Below are 21,541 nucleotides of genomic sequence, written 5' to 3'. Positions count from 1 at the left end.
TCCTTTGTTTTTCCTTTTGAAGGACTTGGATCTCTTTTTGCCTCTTGTTACCCTTGATAACCCATGATGCCTCATCCTGATCATCTTCTTCTATCTCCAAAGTGATATCTGGCTTAGGGGAGTATGGGTTTACTCTATTTTCTTCTCCTATTGGCCCTATAGGCATCTATCTCATGATCTCTGCATAATCATCCACCATCTTTCGAAGCCTGTGTGGCTATGGGATGTCTAGGTAGAACCCCTTGAAGTTAGGATCTATTCTCTTTAGTTCATTTTCAACCCTCAAGACATCATCACATTTGGCTATCTTATCTGCATCTTCCCCCTCAACTAAAATATTTTTAATTATGTCCTCTTGAGGTGACTCCCTTGTATTAGGTAATACATAAACCCTAATTTATTTTAAGGTTTTTCTCATGTAGCCCTCTGGGTCATACATTCTATACAAAGTAGTAGACAAATTATAATGTTAGAGGAAAGAATGAATTTGATCCAAGGATTCTTTTCCAAGTGAAACATCTCCTATTCTAAAACATCTACACAAAAATGTGCCTTTATGTACTTTAGGCCCTAAGTATTCTCTATTAACCATCAACAACTATCACATGAATTCAATGATAGCTAGTCTAGGAGGGATATGTTTGGACAATATGTGGGGTGACTGAGGATAACCATAGACTCTCATGAGGAAAAAAGTTGGGAAAAAACATATCTCCCTAACTATGATCTAATCTCTTATTTTCAGGTAAAAGGGCTAGCCTCAAAAGAATTTTTAACAGCCATGGAGCCCTAAAGAAATAAGGGTCTAACATTTTCACAATAACATAGCTAAAATTATTGAAAAATGAAACAAAACTAGAATAGTGATAGAATCTGTCCCATACCTATGTCCATAGTTGAACTGGCAACTCTTTATTTGCATCTAATGTTTGATCAATGAAGTCTAGGCTAATGTACCCCACATTCTTATATAGAATTAGATGCATGAGTAATGAATAATGGTCGAATTTGAAATTCCCTAGTTCTCCCCTCTTTGATGGCTTGATATTTTCCTTCATCTTCTCTAAGATGTAGGCTACATAATCATACTCCCCACCATGGTATAAATCTTGTACATCTCTAGCCATAATATATACTAACCCATACACCATATTAGACCCATCTTTACCTACCAACTTATGAATACCATACACAGTCTTCACAAAATAATTCTTGAATTTCTCTATGGGCATCGTCTTATCTACTTACTTTGGATAATCCCCAACCTTCTTGAGTTCCATTGGGATGTGTTGCATTGTGGTTTTTCTAGTGTAGGATTTTGTATTTCTTTCAAAATTCCCTTGAAGTTCTTCTAGGTCTAGTGGTTTTCTCATTACACCATCTAATCCAAAGGCTTAAATAAAAGAAGCATGATTTAGTGTGCACAAAATGGTCCCATCATGCCTATGAAATGATTTAGTAGCAGGGTTGTAAGACTCGATTAGGGCCTTTACCAGATAAACATACATAAATACCTCCATGAAAATGAGCTTAGCCAGATTCTTCTTCCTTGGGTTATATAACAAAATCTTATCAAATATGTTGTTATAGACATATTTGAAAATTTGTTTCCCATCAACACCAGGGAAAGTAAAATCTTTGTAGAATGCATACAGGTCTCTGAAATCATCTTCATCAGTAGAGATGGTGTTTGAGGAGTCTAGGAACAAATTTATCCATTTGTCTGCATATTTCTAGGTTTCCTTTATCAAGTTTTCACTTCTTTGGAAGTAGAGATTTTAGTAACTTCCATGTTTGCAGCTTGGATTTCTTCAATCTCTTTATCTGGAATCCTAATTGTGAATTAAAAATCAATAAGCTCTACAACTAGCACTAAAAACTCTACAAATCTTCCCACTAAATACTCTACAACTTCTCAAAATCTCCCTTTTTAAAAGTGATAATCTGTAATTGGCTAGAGTATGTCTTTATGCTATGCGTACTTCACCAACCATTTCTATGCATTGATTTCTTGCATGCACGAGCCTTAAAATCAATTTTTTCTATCACCTCATTGGAGAATCAAGATAACTATCTAGATTTGCATTCTCTGTACCTTACTCAAATTTCAATGGTTAAGAACTTCTATCATTTTCTAGCTTATAAAAGGGAAAAAAATGCTTTCATGTCTTATTTTAGGGTTTCCAATCTTATGATTCACTTTGAGTTTCAAACCATTCGTATCCTCTTAAGAAATAATTTTGACCTTTACAATCTTATGATTGATCATGTTTTGTATCACCAAAAAGCCTTCTTAAGCCTTTTAAGATCTTACAACCAACAACTTATTGCAAAATTGGAACACTAAATGCAATGTCTTCTTTTATATTCACAAACTTACTATGAGCATTTTATAAACCCTTTTGTAGCATTGCTTTAATACATATAAAATTTTATGATCTTACGATCATAGCTTTGCATAGCATCGAACCTTGTATTTTCTCATTTTATGATCTCTAAATCACAATTAACTAAGGTTCTTCTTAACTTCAAAAGTTATCTCTTAACTATTGCTTTTACCTCCTGATTGCACACTGACTGTAATCTCCCCTTAGTTGTAACTTTTGAAACTCTAACATTCACTTACCTTAACCCTTATGATCATACACTTGGCATCGCTTTGTAGATTCAAAAGCCTTCATGGTTTTCCCTTGCAATCTTACAATCCTTTATTCTTTGTATCTTCTGAAGACTTCAGTATCAAATGTTCAATTTATTTATGTATCCATGCTTTGCCCCACTTTTCAAAATTGTGATACTTAATAATCTCAACCTTTTACTTTTATGATCTTACGATGTTCTTTCTTTCATATGATCGAGGGTCCTCTTTTAAGCCTTTATGCTTATATGCTCTTTATTCTATCATAAGATCATATCACTTGTTATTCACCATAACACACTTATGATGATACGTTGCTGGGACAATTATAACATCGAAACCTTCATAATATACTACTGTGATGCTACAATTACATTGGATATTGTAACATTGGGAGATCTAAATTTTACCTTTACAATTAGAAGAAAGCTCATTTTTTCGCAACATCGGGAGAAAAAAAGGTTAGACTTATGACTAGATGCTAAAACCCTTTCATAAGATCATAACAAAAGATGGGAAAAATGAAAAATCACATGTTATATCCTACTTGAAAATAAAACCTTGGGTAAAGGTTGAAATTGATCATGGATTTAGGAAATTTCTCAATCATAGGGTAAAATACATAATCCTTGGCACATTAGAATATCCTATACTAGGGCAAAAATTTCAAACTAGGCTAGGGAAAAAATTATTAGGTTAGGATTTTTATTGGAAAACTAATAACAATAAAGAACAAACCCTAATAGTACAACATATCAAGGATACTTTCACAATACATTTCCAAAAATTTTGGCACAGTGTAAATAAGGGCTATCAAAGTCTTTTAGTGCAACAAAAACCCCACTCTAACAAACCAATCTAGTGGAACATTTTTACCATAATTGGTGAAACAACCACCACTTCTAAATAATTTTCAAAAAAATTAGTAGTTAATAATTATATAGGATTTACAAGCTTGGTGTTAACTTCATCCTAACAATTAATATTTTATATATATATTAAACTTTTTTAATGGTAAAAAATGGAATCGTTCAATGGGGTAAAGGCCTCCACTTTTTATACTAAAACATTAAAAATACAAGAGAAAGAGAGGTCTCCAAAAACAACTCTCAATACAATTCAAGTTGGATTAGCAAGAACCTAATGAGATAAATGGATGCTAATGGAAAACTCAAATCATATCAAGGAAGTACATGGGGAAGTCCTTTTTCATGCAATGTAAATTTGATTAAAGATGTGTAAAGGTACAAGTGCAATTGGTTTGGATGATTAAATGAGAACTATAAGATAGGTCTAGGTGCCAAAAGTATGCAAAAAAACCAATTAAGATGTGCTGTTATATTTAAACTAAAATTTGAAATAAAGGATAGGGAACTCACCTTGAAATGTGTAGAGGAAAGTGTTTTTTTTCTCCAAAATATATGGATCTAGGTATGATTATAAAATTATGCTCACATGTCCCTAATCAAAATAGAAAACATAGAAAACCTAGAAATGGTTTTTCGTCTCGAGACTCCAAGAACAAATCAACATGGAGGAAAAGTGTCCAGACACCATTCCACGAAATCACCATGTTCTTGATACATTTTAACTAGGTCAACTTGATTTTTTTTGAAAGGTCTCTACGAGTTATTTCTAGATCCATAGTTCCACAATTTTGCTAACCTTCTCCTGCATAGAAAAAATAATTTTTTTTGGTTTGATAAGGATTTTCCTTTGTCAAGCCCTAGAATGAGGAATCAACTTAGAAATTGAAATGGAAATGCTAAAGGGAATTATAACATGTAGTAGGATAAAGTGCATCAAATAAAATATACAATTACCTTTGTAGATGCAATTAAATGTGTAGAAGTTGATAAAAACCAACTTCACAATTTGCCAAGAACACCTGTATGCAAATAACCTATTGCTGAAAGGAAACCAAAGAGGGAAAAAATGTAGCTTGGAATTGTCAACAGAGTGAGAGCAAAATGCATTCCAAGATAATGAAAAAGAAAATACAAGAGTTCAACCTTAAAGGGGAACAAAACCATAAAGAGGGAAAAGAAACTAGGTTGCATATTATAATTAATATAAGATATTAATTATATGGACCTAAGAGATAGCTTAAGTAAACTAGAGTAGTAAACAACTTAATTAATGAAATCAAGATGATCTAATTAATAAGCATAAATCAATAATTACTCTGATACCCCACCTTAAGTGAAGCTTAGGAGGTAAGCTAACCAAGCAAAGCTATGAAAGAAGGAAAATGGGTCCTAACAACAAGGCTTGATCAAGTAACCAAAATAAGGAAATCTCTGTAAACCAGAGACAAAGGAGAAAACCTAGTGGGAAAAACCCCTCTTCAAAAAAAGATAGAACAAACATGCTGAAAAAAATGAAGGAAGGAAGGCCTCAAGAAGACCCCCCATGGACAACTTCTGTAACCCCAAGCATAGACCAAAACTAAAGATAGTGTGGCAATGCAAAAGATTTGGGGAAGATGTCAGCAACCTACACATTAGTGGGAATATACTCCAAAGAGAGAACACCATCCTCAATCTACTGACAGATGAAATGCATTTGAAGCTCAATGTATTTAGTGCATTGATGCTCCATTGGGTTTCAGGAAACATGAATAGCACTCTGATTATCATACCACAAAATAGTGGGATGATTAGGAGGAAAACCAAACTTAGTCATCAAATGCCAAAGCCATAAAATCTCCTAACTAGCATGCACTGTTGCTCTATACTCATCAAAGCACCTGCATGCAAATAACCTATTGCTAAAAGGAAACCAAAGAGGGAAAAAATGTAGCTTGGAAATCTCAACGGAGTGAGAGAAAAATGTATTCCAAGATAATGAAAAAGAAAATACAAGAGTTCAACCTTAACGGTGAAAAAAACCCTAAAAAGGGAAAAGAAACTAGGTTGCTCATTATAATTAATATAAAATATTAATTATATGCACCTAAGAGATAGCTTAAGTAAACTAGAGTAATAAATAACTTAATTAATTAAATCAAGATGATCTAATTAATAAGTGTAAATAAATAATTACTCTTTCAATTTGATATGTGATCAAGTATGTAAATGTAATAGCCTTGACTCAAAGAAACCAAAAAGAAATCAAAGAAGCCAAAGCCTCATGAATAGGAATGTATGTGACATTCCGTGATAAGTGATAGAAGATCTTAAATTATTTAAAATAATGAATCTCCTCCTTTGAAGCCAAACTCCACTACCACCTAAAGGAAGAAGTTTGATGTAAGGAAAAAATGCTAAAACTTTGAAATAAACCATAATTCATAGGGAGTCTTGTTTGTACCTTTTCAGATCTTCACCCTATTCATTGTGTATACTGTTGTATTGACTTCTCTCCAAAACTTATTTGATACATCATTCTCAAACATCATGGCTATTGCTACTTTTTTTTTAGACCTATTTCTTCTTTCAACAATCTCATTTTACTCAGGGGTCTTAGGTGCTTATAGATGTATCTTGATGCCATTTAATTCAAAAAAGATCTTAAACTCATTCGAAGTAAAATCTCCACCTCTATTTGATCTCAAAATCTTTATATTTACTCTAGATTCATTCTAAAATCTATTCTTAAACAACTTAAACTTTTCAAATGCCTCAAAATTTTCTTTAAGAAACGTTACCCACATCATCCTAGTGAAATCATCAACAAAAATTATGAAGTACCTTTCACCATAGAATCATCTTGTTCTAGTAGGACCACTCAAATATGTATGATCAATCTCTAATTTTGTTGTGGTAGTCAACTTGTTGCTAGGAAAGTAAACTTTCTTCTACTTAATCATAACATATTCTTTGCACACAACATTAGTAGGCTTCACAATTTTAGGTAAATGTTTGACAACAAATGTACTACTAGCCTTCACAATATTATCAAAGTTTATATGATAAAATCTTCTATGCCATAACCAAATGATATCCATATTTACAACAGAACATGTCATATTAGTAGGGTTCAATTGAAAAATATTACCTCTGGAACTTGTACCAATGCCAATCAATTTATCATCTTTATCCTTGATAATGCATGTTTTCTCTATAAATTGCAACCGGTATCTTTCGTAAAAAAACTATCCAACACTCAATAAGTTATGTTTTAATCTATCAAAAAACTAAGCATTATCAATATTAGTCATTCCATCAAGAGTAATAGATCTCATTCCCTTGATATGATGAGCTGCATTGTTACCAACTTTGACAATTCCTCCATCATGACTATTGAACTTAACAAAATTATTCATGTCACCAGTCATATGATGAAAACAACCACTATCTATGATCTGATCAACTTTCTTTTCAACCCGCAAAACTAGGGCTTTCTCTTCTCTGACTTCTTTTTTAAGATTTTCTTCTTTTATAGCTACAAATCCTAACTCATCATCACTTTCACTATAAACTTGTTCATCAGACTCAACATCTTCATTTACATACAAACAATCTCCGGGCCTTCTAGACTTGAAATTATTCTTATACTTTTTCTCTCTCTTATGAGACTCAGAAGCATAATGAAAAAATTCATTCCAAGTCCAACATTTAAAGATTCTCTTACAATCTAGTTCTCTCCTTACAAGTAGGGAAATTCATTCTTCAATTCTTCTATCCTCCTCAAATTTGGATATGATACTTCTAGCATAGTCTCCACTAGTGCTTACACTTCTTGACAAGGAATGGGGAACACTTAATGCACTAAAAGCTATTTCTACTCTTGGAAATTCTCTAGATTGCTTCATACTCACTTCTATTTCTTCCAATCTTCCAAGAAGAGTCTCTCTAGTAAACTTCTCAGTGCATAGTATCACTTCCTCAATCATCTATGTTGTCTTCCTGAATGATGGTGTCAAAGTTTTCAAGATCTTTCATACAATCTCATCTTCATCTTTAGACCCTTTGCAAGACTTAATTCATGCAACAATTTCTAATATTCTACCAATATTTGTGCAACAATTTCTAATATTCACTTGATATAACAAGCTACATTGTTACTAACTTTGACAATTCCTCCATCTTGACTATTGAACTTAACAAAATCATTCATGTCACCAGTCATATGATGAAAACAATTACTATTTATGATTCATTCAACTTTCTTTTCAATGTATGAAACTAGGGCTTTCTCTTCTCTAACTTCTTTTCTAGGATTTTCTTATTTTATAGCTACAAATCTTAACTCATCATCACTTTCACTCTAAACTCTTTCATTAGACTCATCATCTTCATTTTCATACAAACAATCTCTAGGCCTTCTAGACTTGAAATTATTCTTATACTTTTTCTCTCTTTTAGGACACTTAGAAGCATAATAACCAAATTCATTGCAAGTCCAATGTTTAAAGAATCTCTTACAGTCTAGTTCTCTCCTTACATGTAGGGAAATTCCTTCTTCAATTCTCCAGATTGCCCCATGCTCACTTCTATTGCTTTCAATCTTCCAAGAAGAGTCTCTCTGGTAAACTTCTTAGTGCATAGTATCACTTGCTCAATCATCTACATTGTCTTCCTAAATGGCAGTGTCAATGTTTTTAAGATCTTTCATACATGCTCATCTTCATCTTTGGATCATTTGAAAGACTTAATTCCTACAACAATTTCTAGTATTCTACCAATATAACTTCTTACAGATTCATCCTCCATCATCTTAGCATCTTGAAACAAACATATATAATTCTGTAACCTGGTTCTTTTAGCATTTACATCACCTTCAAATGTAGATTCTAAAGATTTATAAATATCATGAGATGACAATAATGCTTCTCTAGCAAGAATATTATACATAAACATATCTCTTTTAGCTTCACTAGAATCCTCAGGCTTGCTTTCTTCCACAATATTCTTTCCATTCTTTATCATCACCCAATACCCTAGAACCATACATAGAAAATGAATATTCATCTTCTCTTTTAAACTATCATAGTTAACTCCATCAAATTTAGGGCTTTCTTTTATGAAATGATCCATTATTGGTCTCCTTATGTTGTTAATATTTTCTTTCAAGGACCTAATGCTTTGATACCAATTGTTAGAAAGTAAAGTCCACCAAGATAACATAGAGGTGAGGGGGGGGAGGCGGGGGTGGGTGGGCGTGGTGAATTAGTAATCCAACTATTAAAACATTTATCAACCTTTTTAATCCTTAACCATGTGAAAAATATAACCAACAACTGTAAGAAGATATACATACATAATAACACTAGATATGTTAACTAGGGAATGCTAGAGTGAGGGTTGTTGTACCAAAAGACTGATTTGTCAATGTCCAATACAAGCACTCAACTAATAGTACATAGGAGGTGGTTAAGCCCTTGTTATGAATCCTAAGGGGAGTGCTAAAAAAATTTACAATAATCTTCCCCTTAAAGTTACCTGAGGGTCTAAGGATTCCAACCTATGACCAAGCTCTAATACCACTTGTTAGAGTGGGGTTTTCCATTGCACCAAAAGACTAATCTGTTAATGTCCAATACAACCACTCAACTTATAGTAAAAACAAGGTGATTAAGCCCTTGTCATGAATCCTGAGGGGAGCACTGAGATAATTTCTAATAGGGAAACCCTTGATCAAAGGGAAAACTCTGGTGGGGATGGTACCCACAAAATGATGAACTAATATAAAAGTTCCTTGTAAAAGGATAGAATCTATTAGGAGCTAATGAAATATATTCATTACATCAATCCCTACTAGGAGAATTCAAATACTTGTTAGGAGATTCCAAACCTATTAGGAGTTATGCCAACCTTGTTAGGAGTTGTAGAAGGTACAATGAACCACTGCCCAAATAGCTAGAATGACAAGACCACCAAACTCATTGTCCAACTAATCTCTATATTATTCCTTGTAGATTAATAGAAATGGAATATCTCAAACTCCTCTATCCTCTTGACTAGACCAAATCTCTTTTAGATCTCAATACCACATTGGCAACTTTGTATCCAATAATCTCTTGGATCATTTACATACATTTACCAACTTCACATATCACTTTCTCATATACAATAGAATTCACACTTGCACACTTCTCATACATAATCACAAGGAAAAAAACCTTCCTTTATACCATATCCTCCAAAAAATTCCTTGATATGGCCTTGAGGATTTCCTAATTAATTATAATAGGACCTCATTAAGATATTGTAATTAATTATATCTTTTTGCAATTATAAAACATTGTCAGCTCACAATCTTTACAAATCTTTACATGCATGACCTTTGATCTTGCACCCTTGTTGATGTCATCATCAAGATGTCTACTATTACTAACTTTTCTCATCACAATTCTCTCCTTGTTAAGAGATATAATCCAAACATTAGAAACCACTTCTCAAATACTTTATCTCCACACTATCCTATGTAATTATTGAATAACTCTTGCATGTCTTTGACTCTCTATTGAAAAACTTGTCCACTTAATTAGGACATAATGTAGAACATATCCTTAACTATTATTGACCTTATCATCAATACTATTGACATATTAGTCAAGTTTTCTATTAGTGACACACACTTATTTAGATTGTATATGATTACTAAGCTCATTGTACAATTTATTATGTTTGCCATGTAATTTAGCTGTCATCAAGTTCTATAGTTGCTATCGAGTCCTTTGGACACTTTTTTGTGGTTAACAAGTAGATTTAATTAATGTAAAGACCAATAGTGTAAACTGTGCATTTTAGTTGAGGTTGAGTTTATTAATGGTTACTGAGTAGTGCAGTGTTCACTAAGTTTGCAGTGTATGTGATGGTAGTCTAGTGTTAATTGAGCTTCCTAGTGTTAACTAAGAGACTCAGTTTATACTAAGCTTGAGGTGAGAATGTTTACTAAGTCATATAATGTAAATCAAGAGACTCAGTTTATATGATGAGTTTCACAATGTCTACTGAGCCACTAGTGCAGATCGAGTTTATGACTACTTAGAAGTGATTAGTATGGGTTGAGCTTCTACATCTATTGAGTGCATGATGATGCCACGTATTAGAACCTCACCGAGTTAGTCTTTAGAACCCAAATGTCTTCATATGGGCCAACTTTGTAACACTTGTGGTAACTTGTATGATGATTGAATTTGTAATTTTAATAATTGGATTGGTTTATATGTAATGCATTATATCATATTTTCATGCCCAAAATTTTCAGACAAAAAGCACAACAATTATTTTTTTAAATGACATACACATGTTATGACCAAAATAGCACCGAGTTAGGTAGTTGGATATACCTATTCCACATACATAGATTAGAGTTACATTCATTAAATGGTGTGAGTGATCATGAGTTAAAATCATTGTTTGGATGTGAACTCATAATTCAACTATTTATCATAGGGTAATAATTTTATCAGATGTGGGTCAACTTAACATTGAGCCTAGGTCTTAGGTAACCCTAGATAACTAATTATTTCTAGATGCCTTAGGATGTAGTTGATTGATTATTGTTCTCTAGGTGATCACAATGTCAAATGGTCTATTTCCTTTGACTCTCTAATGTCACATCAAAATGACTCTCTAATGTCACATCAAATTTTTTTGTAATAGTGAATCCAATTACCTTTATTTAGGGTTCTACACTGATTGTGTTTGGAAGGATGGCATGCAAGGTCCTAAGAAACGTAGGTTCATAGGTTCCATTCTCTGTCATGTGGATGAAATCCTTTTGCAATGTTGATATATTCTAGGTTCAACCCTATATAGTGGAAATATTAACCGTACTTAACTATTTTGAGTCTCACATTATTAGATCAGGATTCATATTAGGAATCACATTAGATATGTTTCACTATCAAACCCTTATTACAAAATACTAGGACAATCCCCTAGAGAACCAATTAGTAACTAAGGGACACACTATCCAGTTTCAAACATAACCTGATGGAACTAGGTGAATCATTAATCTCTTATGGTTAAATTAATTTTTCCACTTAACTCATCTTCTAACATAACCCTATATTAACTATCAAGTTATCTACACTATTATAACCTATACCACCTTCTAACCATAACATAAGAATTTTACTATCTAAATGAGCCACACTTCGATATTCATGATACTTCATTAGGTCATACAAATAATGTAAGATTTGATAACCTTGACCCACCTCACAATAGGTGTATCATAGTCATGCACTGGGCCTTGCTTAGGAATAATATATTCAAACTAAGGACTTTTCTCCCACTATGAGGTGCATTTAATCTTATCAACCCAGGGATGTATACTTGAAATTGTTAGCAAAATATGTGCACTAGGTCACTTAATGAGTCACTAAGCTTATGCCGTAGGAAAGTAAAAATGTGAGGAAAAGAACTTACACTATTGTTGCAAGGAACTAAAATACTTAACTCTATGAATAATGGAAATACAATAAAAAGATAAAAAATATTCCAACTTGGCTCATCCACTAAAACTATTCTTACATATGCTGCAGGAACATTCACAAAGTGCGATGCTACAAGAAGGAAATCAAAACTTCTACCTAAGATACTATGAATGCTTGAAAATAAATCTATTCTATCCTAATCTAATCCACCTTCCAAGTGGGCCCACTTGGTCAGCTTCTCTAAACTACTAACACAAGATAAAAGCTGAAAACTATTTCATTCAATTTAGAAATTCATTGCATAACAAAGAACTATAAAAACACAACTATAAAAGTCAACAATCTATTCTCAGAAACTCTTTCTTCTTACTTGCTACAAAACTATTGCACACATGAGCTAATTCCTAAATATATAGGAGATCAAAACTTATTCGATAATAGAAAAGTAAATGTCCTATCTTTAAATCTGAAGGAGAGAAAATAGGAAGATAACAACAGAAGGCAGGAAGATAGAATAATAGCTAAAGGTGAGAATAATAAAGTTTGAACTTCTGCTCTGATGCAAGAGCATCCAGAGGTATAAGGGCAATCCTGTGTCACCCAAAAAAAATGTACTTAGACTTAGTTTCTATTTCATGTGTTTTCATTTCTGGATACCCATTTGGGTCAAATAAAGGTTCCAACTCTCACAGTTCCACTATTAGTGTTCTGGGTTAGAGTTTTTAATCACCTTGGGATACCTATAAATGCCAAAAAAATAGGAGTATGTAATTGAGCCATCATTTTGGTGAACTAGAAGGTGTGAATTGGTCGGATGATTGTAATTATAATTTAGAGCATTCCAGAAAAAGAATCAGGTCAAAAGGCCCCATGGTTTGAAAGTTATTGCAGTTTTTCGATTTCTAGAGACCTCCTAAGAATGCTTCAAAGTCAGGTTAGGGGCATTAAATGACCTTGAACAGGGCCAAAAAATGGGGTATGAGCAGAGCTGGTCCATAGGGCTATAGAGAACTTTAGGAGCTTTCTGGAAATGTAAATAGTTCGTCAATCAGAGCTACGGTTCAAAAGTTATGCCTCCTGAAAGTTCGGTTACCGTTTTTAGATTCTTCTAATTTTGTGCCAACTTCAAATGCGACTACTAGAGCCTTCTATTTGGTTGGTGGATGCCAACTAGAACTTTCTAGAATATATTCCTAATCCTTAACCCTCTGGGGTCTATTTAAGAACATTTTTGGCATTGTAAAAGGCAGTTCAGAGTGGAGTTGAGAGAAGGTACTGAGAGAAGAATTTATCTCCAGGTTTATGCTATTGTAAGCCTATAGGGCATGTTTTGGAGTTTGTTTCTCTACTTTAAGTGTACTAGCATATCTTTACAATTAATAAATTTTTCCCTTCCTGTTGTGTCCATTCTGTGCTTGGGTTGTGTCCCCATCAAGTGGTATCAGAGCTAGTTTTCCTGAGTGTGTAGACAGAGCGCCAACTGTGAGGTAGTTTGCACCAAGACTGTGTGGTTTTGGGTTTGAGTTAAGAAGATGCCTCCATGAAGAGAGCATGGTGGAAGGGCTGGAGCTATTAATCCTAAGCAGGTTAGAGCCCTCCAAAGGTAGGTACAAGCATTGCAGGAGGAGCTCTGTAGAGGAACAAATGTTGTTGTAGGTGACGAAAGTGAGGATGACAATGGAGAAGAAAAAATTGGACCAGAAGGGGAATTTGACGGGGAAGTTTTGAATCAGGAAAAGGAAAGGCTTTTTAGGGCCATTACTAAGTTTGAGAAAAGACCTAAAATTGATGTGGGTGTATTTTCAAAAAATTTGAAACCAGATGAGTTGATCGATTGGATCAATGAACTAGAAGAGTACTTTGAGTATGAGGATATCAAGGATCTAGATAGGGTTAAGTTTGAAAATGCCAAACTAAAAGGCCATGCCAAAATTTGGTGGAAAGAGGCTCAATTGGAATGAAATAGAAGAGGAAAGGATAAGATCACAAGGTGGGATCGTATGGTGGACAAATTGAAGAAGCAATTCATTCCTATTGACTACGAGCTTGATTTGTTTAAGAAGATGCATGGGTTAAAGCAAGCAAGAAAATTAGTCCAAGAATATATAGAGGAGTTTTATTAACTTCTGATTAGAGTGGGGCATACAAAAGCAAATAAGGAAAAGGTTGCTCGTTATATCAGTGGGTTGTGAACTAGCATCCAGGAGGAATCAAGTCTGGTAAGAATGACCATTGTTGAAGAGGCATACCAATTCTCCCTACAAGTTGAAGAGAAGCTAAATAAGAGGTTTGAAGGGAGAAAAAAAGGGCACGGTCAAGGAGGAAGGGGTAGTGGTAGGTCATCTAGAGGCCAAAATGAAACCCAAAAGAAAAATGAAGATGTGGGTACTAGTAGGAACCAGAGGAACGAGGGTTTCAACTGCTCCCGTGATCAAGACTTTGGAAATTAGAGAGGAAGAGGTAGAGGACGCGAACAAGGAAGGGGAGGCTTTTGTGGTACCTATTTCCATTGCAATGAAGAAGGTCATCATGCCTTTGAATTCCATCAATGACAAGGAAGCACAGATAGGAGAGCTGAGGGTCAAGCTAGGGTTGCTCATGTGGATGAGGATGCACAATCATCACATTCAGAGGATGTAGAAAGAGGAGAGACTTTAGTAAATGAAAGGGTCCTACTAAGTAGCGAGATTCAACTAGGACAAAGGAGGAGTTTATTTTGTACCAGGCACAAGTGTGAGGATAAATGTTGTGATGTGATCATTGATGGTGGTAGCACTGATAACTTGGTATCAGAGGAGATGGTCTCTAAGCTGAAGCTCAAGAGGGAGAAACACCCCCAACCCTATTGGATTGATTGGGTGAAAGATGATCATAAGGTCCTGGTAAGTGAACAATGTTTAGTAAAATTAAAAATTGGGAGTTACCATGATGAAGTTCTCTGTGATGTTATTCCAATGGATGTTTTCCATCTATTGTTGGGTAGACTGTGGCAGTTTGATAGGCATACAGTACATGATGGTCATGCAAATACATACTCTCTAACAAAGTATGGAGTTTTCCAAAAACTGAAGCCCACGAAAAAGGAAGGCAAAAAAGTATGAAGCAGTGCTAGGATTTGGCTTGTTGATGGAAGGAAGTTTTTAGATGGCATGAAACATCAGCGTATGTCCTATGCTTTGATTCCTAAGAAAGATAAATAAGGTAGTAGTGAAATACCACTTGAAGTTTTAGATTTACTAGGTGAGTTTGGAGATATTATCTTTGATAATGTTCTAGAAGGATTGCCACCAGTAAGGCAAATCAGTCATTTGATAGATTTAATCCCAGGAGCTAGTTTTCCTAACAAGGCTGCTCACAAGATGACTCCTACTGAAACTGAGGAGCTAAATAGATAGGTGCAGGAGCTATTGAGAAAGGGTTTGATTTAGAAGAGCCTGAGTCCCTGTGTAGTACCTATAGTACTGGCACCAAAGAAGGATGGAGAGTGGAGAATGTGTACAAATTCTCAAGCTATAAATAGGATAACCATCAAGTATTAGTTTCCTTTGCCAAGAATGGATGATCTTATGGATTTTTTAAGTGGAGCTCAGTACTTAACAAAGATAGATCTCAAAAGTGGCTATCACCAGATATGGATTCAAGAAGGAGATGAGTGGAAAAAAACCTTCAAGACCAAGGAGGGTCTTTATGAGTGGTTAGTCATGCCCTTTGGATTGATGAACACCCCAAGCACCTTCATGCGGCTTATGAATGAGGTACTTAAGAAGTTCTTGGGAAATTTTTTTATTGTCTATATGGATGATATTTTAATTTTTAGAAAGACTTTGGAAGAACATTTATTGCATATTCGTAGTGTCCTTGAAAGGTTAAGAGAAGAGAAACTGTTAATTAATCTCAAGAAGTGTATCTTTGCAAAAAGGGAGTTAGTCTACTTGGGGTTTGTTATATCACCTGAAGGTCTTAAAATGGATCCAGAGAAGGTAAAAGCCATCCTGGAATGGCCTACTCCAAGGTCTGCTACTAAGGTGAGATCATTTCATGGTCTAGTTAGTTTTTATAGGAAGTTCATTAAGAATTTTAGTGGCATATGTGCATCCCTAATTGATACAATAAGAGGGGATATAAAAGAGTTCAAATGGACTGCGACGACTATGAGAAGTTTTGAATTGCTGAAGAAGAACGTGATAGAACAACCTGTGTTGGTAGTTCTAGATTTTAGAAAGGTGTTCCAAGTGGATTGTGATGCTAGTGGCAGCACTATTGGGGCTATATTAAGCCAAGAAGGTAAGCCTATTGCATATTTTAGTAAAAAATTGAATGATGTGAAAAAGAAATATTCTGTTTATGATCAAGAGTTCTATGCAATAGTTTAGGCCTTAAAGAAATGGAGGCATTATTTATTGCCAAAGCAATTTGTTTTGTATGCTGATCATCAGGCATTACAGTACTTAAATAGCCAAGGTAAATTGAATCAGAGGCATATGAAGTGGGTAGAGTTCTTGCAAAGCTATACATTTTTGTTGAAGCATAGAAGTAGAAAATCTAATAGGGTTGCAGATGCACTAAGTAGGAGATAATTGTTGCTTACAGTAATGCAAGTTGAAGTAGTTGGGTTTGATGAGCTCAAGAATTTGTACCCTGAGGATCTTGATTTTGTTGAAGCATGGAAAGCTTGTAAAGAACCTGTTGCTATAGAGAGAACTAAGTGGTTAGACTATCTGATTTAGGATGGTATGTTGTTCAAGGGTAGCCAATTGTGCATTCAAAGGAGTTCCATGAGGGAAAATCTGATTAAGGAGAAACACAGTGGAGGGATGGCAGGACATTTTGGTCAAGATAAGACCATTTCCAATTCTCAAAGAACATTATTTTTGGCCTCAAATGTCACAGAATGTGAAGAAGTTTGTATAGAATTGCCAAATTTGTCAAGTGACCAACAAATTTGGTCACAATACTAGACTATATCAGCCATTGCCTATTCCATCAAAGCCATGGGAGGACATAAGTATGGATTTTGTTCTTGGATTGCCGAGGACACAAAGGGGTAATGCCTCAGTATTTGTGGTGGTTGATAGGTTCTCATAAATGGCACATTTCATTCCATGCCATAAAACTCATGATGCTATCCATATTGTAGACTTGTTTTTCAGAGAGGTGGTAATACTACATGGTCTCCCAAGGAGTATAGTTTTTGAAAAAGATACTAAATTTGTGGGGTATTTCTGGAGAACATTGTGGAAAAAGTTTAGAACAGACTTGAAATTCAATTTCACACATCACCCGCAAATTGACGACCAAACAGAAGTGGTAAATAGAACTCTGGGCAATTTGCTGAGATGTTTAGTTGGGGATAAGTCCAAGGGGTGGGATTTGATTCTACCACAAGTAGAGTTTGCTTACAATAAATCTATAAATAGGAGTACTAGTAGATCACCATTTCAAATTCTATATGGAAGTAGCCAAAGGATTGCACCAGAATTGAAGAAGATAGAGCAAGGGGAGAGGACAAGTGCTGAAGCTACAAAGTTTGCTGAACATATCAAGCGTCTACATGGGGAGGTTTAGGCACACATTACCAAGATGAATCAAGAGTATAAATCTAGGGCTTATCAAAGTAGAAGACATAAGGAATTCCAAGTAGGGGATCTAGTCATGATACACTTACGAAAAGAAAGATTTCTAGCCAGTACTTACAACAAGCTAAAAATGAAGAAATTTGGCCCCTACAAAATTTTGAAGAAACATGACTCAAGAAATGCATATGAGGTGGAATTGCAAAATGGTATTCACATTTCTCCTATTTTCAACATTGTAGACTTAACAGAGTATCATGATGATGGTGTAGATGAGGAGTTGATGTTAGAGCCATGTCCAATTCCTGCTTCTAAGAAGGAGGAGATAGAAGACATTCTAGATCCTCGTATGGGTAGGAATACCAGAAATAGGCAGTATGAAGAGTATCTTGTCAAGTGGAAAGGACGACCGATAGAAGATTCAAGTTGGATTTTAGTAGCTGAGGTTTCCCATTTGGGATTTCCTTTACCATTCATAAAGTGACAGGGTCACTTTTCAATCTACCCTGGGTGTCTAATGCAGGAGCATCCAGAGGTATAAGGGCAATCCTATGTCACCCAAAAAAATGTACTTATAATTAGTTTCTATTTCATGTGTTTTCATTTTTGGATACCCATTTGGGTCAAATAAAGGTTCCAACTCTCACAGTTCCACTATTAGTGTTCTGGGTTAGAGTTTTTAATCACCTTGGGATACTTGTAAATGCCGAAAAAATAGGAGTATGTAATTGAGCCATCATTTTGGTGAACTAGAAGGTGTAAATTGGTCAAATTATTGGAATTTATAATTTAGAGCATTCCAATGAAAGAATCAGGTCAAAAGGCCCTACGGTTTGAAAGTTATTGTAGTTTTTTAGTTTCTTGAGACCTCCTAAGAATGCTTCAAATTCAGGTTAGGGGAATTAAATGACCTCAAATAGGGCCAAAAAATGGGGGATGAGTGAGGCTGGTCCATTGAGCTATAGAGCGCTTGGAGAGCTTTTCAAAAATGTAAACAGTTTGTCAAAATGAGCTACGGTTCAAAAGTTATGCCTCCCAGAAGTTCGGTTACCGTTTCTAGATTTTTCTAGTTTTGTGCCGACTTCTAATGCGAGTTCTAGAGCCTTCTATTTGGTCGGTGGATGCCAACTAGCACTTTTTAGAATGTATTCCTAATCCTTAACCCTCTGGGGTTTATTTAAGAACATTTCTAGCATTGTAAAAGGCAGTTTGTAGTGGAGTTGAGAGAAGGTACTGGGAGAAGAATTTATCTCCAGATTTATGCTATTGTAAGCCCATAGGGCATGTTTTGGAGTCTGTTTCTCTAAACTAGGTGTACTAGCATATCTTTACAGTTAATAAAATTTTCCCTTCCTATTGTGTCCATTCTGTGCTTGGGTTGTGTCCCCATCATGCTCACCATAGAGTAAATGAAGAGAAGGCAATGAGTCTTCATAGTTCCTCCTTACTTGCTGCCTTGTCTTCTAGAACCATTACAACTTCCTCCATCATGCTTACTCCTTGGCATTCTCGTCTCCTTAAATGCTATTGATGCTTAGCTTTTGAATTCCTCCAATCATCTTTTAGTCTTCATTAACAAGTTAGTTATAACACAAAACATGTTTGCAAATAAAAATTTATGAAATTAAATTCAAATATAAGAACACGCATTCTGATAACTATGTGAAATACTACATACTATGTATAATATTAGCAAAAGATGGCATAGTTTCTATCCTATAGGTTTATCATAGGTTCGGTAAACATAGGTCCACAAATGTTTTAACAAAGATAAATAGAGTATCAATAAAATATCTTAAACATCATAAAATAAAGGAAATTTTTTGTCTCATCATCTTCCCCCTGCCAAACTAATGCTTGTCCTCAAGCATTGCATTTGCTTGTTAGTGATCTGAACTCTCCAATTTTTTTTCTTCCCTTTTTGTTGCTCTTAAAAGTGCAGTAAAATCCTTTGGTTCTCTCCCACACTTCTCTCCTGTGATCTTCCTATAACTTGTCAAGTCTATCAACATTAATGTCATACAAGGGCCATAGGAACATTGGAGGTTGCATTCTTAAGGGATGCCACAACTTTGATCTAGGCTGCTTCCCTAATTCTAAATATTTTGGAACTTTGTGAAGTGCTGCTTCCAAGTTAATAGGGCTATGTGGTTTTGACTTCTTAAGAGATTCAGGTAGTCTGGCCCACCTACTCCTAACACTAGTCATGGCTCTCTAAAATGAAAAGTAGGGAAAATTTTCATATTTAGCATAAACCTTAGTTCTAGCAACAAAGATCTTCTCCCTGATTTCTGGATTCTTCTTTCCATAGGTCAATGTGAACCGATCCCTAAGCATTTCATCCAGATTGCTAGTTTCTGCTCTTAAAGGTAAATGTTTTATTCTTTCCTCATCCCTATAGTTATTCAACTACCTATCATAATTCACTTCATTGGACATCCATGACACGAGGGCTTTAAGGTGTACATCTCCTATGTAAATCAGGGATTCCATTTAGTCTCTGAAGGAATAACAAAATTATGAACATATAATTCACATAATAAGTTCTGTTGCCATGGTGGAGGAGTTTGATATAGTTTGTAAAATTCTTGTGCTAATTTAAACTCTGCATTCACATTCTTGAGAGTTAACATTAATTGAAACAAAAGAAATTGCTCTTTCAAGCAAAGAGCATAAACTCTAGGTGGTGGCCTACAAGCAAGGACCTGGTCAGTTAGCTTAAGAACATGGTTCATCGTTATTTTTGGCTTTCTAGCTATTCCTTTAATTTTATAATTTCCTCATTTTGAGATACTATAATCTTATTCATCTTTTTCTTTTCTTCTTTCCACAATGCCTCAGCAAAAAAATATTGTCCATACAATGAAAGAGGAGCTTCTGTAGTGTGATAGCACTATTGTCTTCTTCATGGTTCCTTTTCCTCTTTCTTTGTTCCTACCATAGATTTTCTAGTAAACCAGTGATCCATGTTGATCTATGTGTAACTAAGGTAGTGTTTGGATCAACATATTTAGGAACTATCTCATCCTTACAGTTGGAAGTGCCTGGTAAGTCTACTGGGGTATCATCTAGAGTTTCTTTAATTTCTTCCCTACACTCTTTAGTAAGATTATCAGGAGTTCTTGTAATCTCAGGATGAGGAGGAGAATGATCGAAAACAATTTACACAAGGGATTCCCTCGTGGATGTCTTAGACATAATAGGATCCTTAGAAACTTTCCCTCTTATTCTAGGGCTTCTCCTTATAGGAGTTTCTTCCTATGTTACAACCTTTTGCCTACTTTTCCCCTTGGATGTTTCTACTGCAGGAGTAGTTGTTGCAGGACCCTTCTTTGTTCTCTTTTGTTTTACAATTATAGGGCTTAGTTCTTGCTAGAAAAAAATATCTTCTAGCAATTTTTGTTTCCTCTTAGCTTTGTTGGTAGTAGGTTTAGGAATTTCTTGTACAGGTGGAGGCACATTTTCTTGAATAGGGGTAGTTTCTTTTTTGTTTCCTTGAGTCTTTTCAGTTTTAGCCTTTGGAATCTTTTGTTCGGCAAGCTCACTAGTGGTAGCTATATTTTCCTTGCTATTCTATTCACTAGGGCCAGCTTGGGGTTGCAGAGTTTTAAGTTGCACAAATTCATCCCACATTAAGGGGGATACATCCCTAAGAAACCTCTCTATTAACAACTTAATTAAAGCATGATGAGTAATAGAATTCTCTTTTCCTTTCCGAGTCTCCTTCCCACTAATGCAAAGCATATTATATAAGAAATTTGGAATATTCATACAAGATTATGCCTTACACAACTAAGTAGCTTGAAATGATGTGCATGTAGGTATGAAAATCTGCCTTCACATATAAAATACCTTAATATGTGCATGGATAATTCATTGTATGGTGGAAAAAGTGACATTCTCTTGTAACCTTGTTTTGTGACATCCGATTGAGGGTTAGATGGACTGGTAAATTGGGCTCTCACTGACCTAGCATCATACATGCTATTGTAGTGT

The sequence above is a fragment of the Cupressus sempervirens genome, chromosome 6 (assembly GCF_028749045.1).
Source record: "Cupressus sempervirens isolate cs-2001-9-10 chromosome 6, ASM2874904v1, whole genome shotgun sequence".
NCBI classification, from domain to species: Eukaryota; Viridiplantae; Streptophyta; class Pinopsida; order Cupressales; family Cupressaceae; genus Cupressus; species Cupressus sempervirens.
This window is presented reverse-complemented; position numbering follows the sequence as displayed.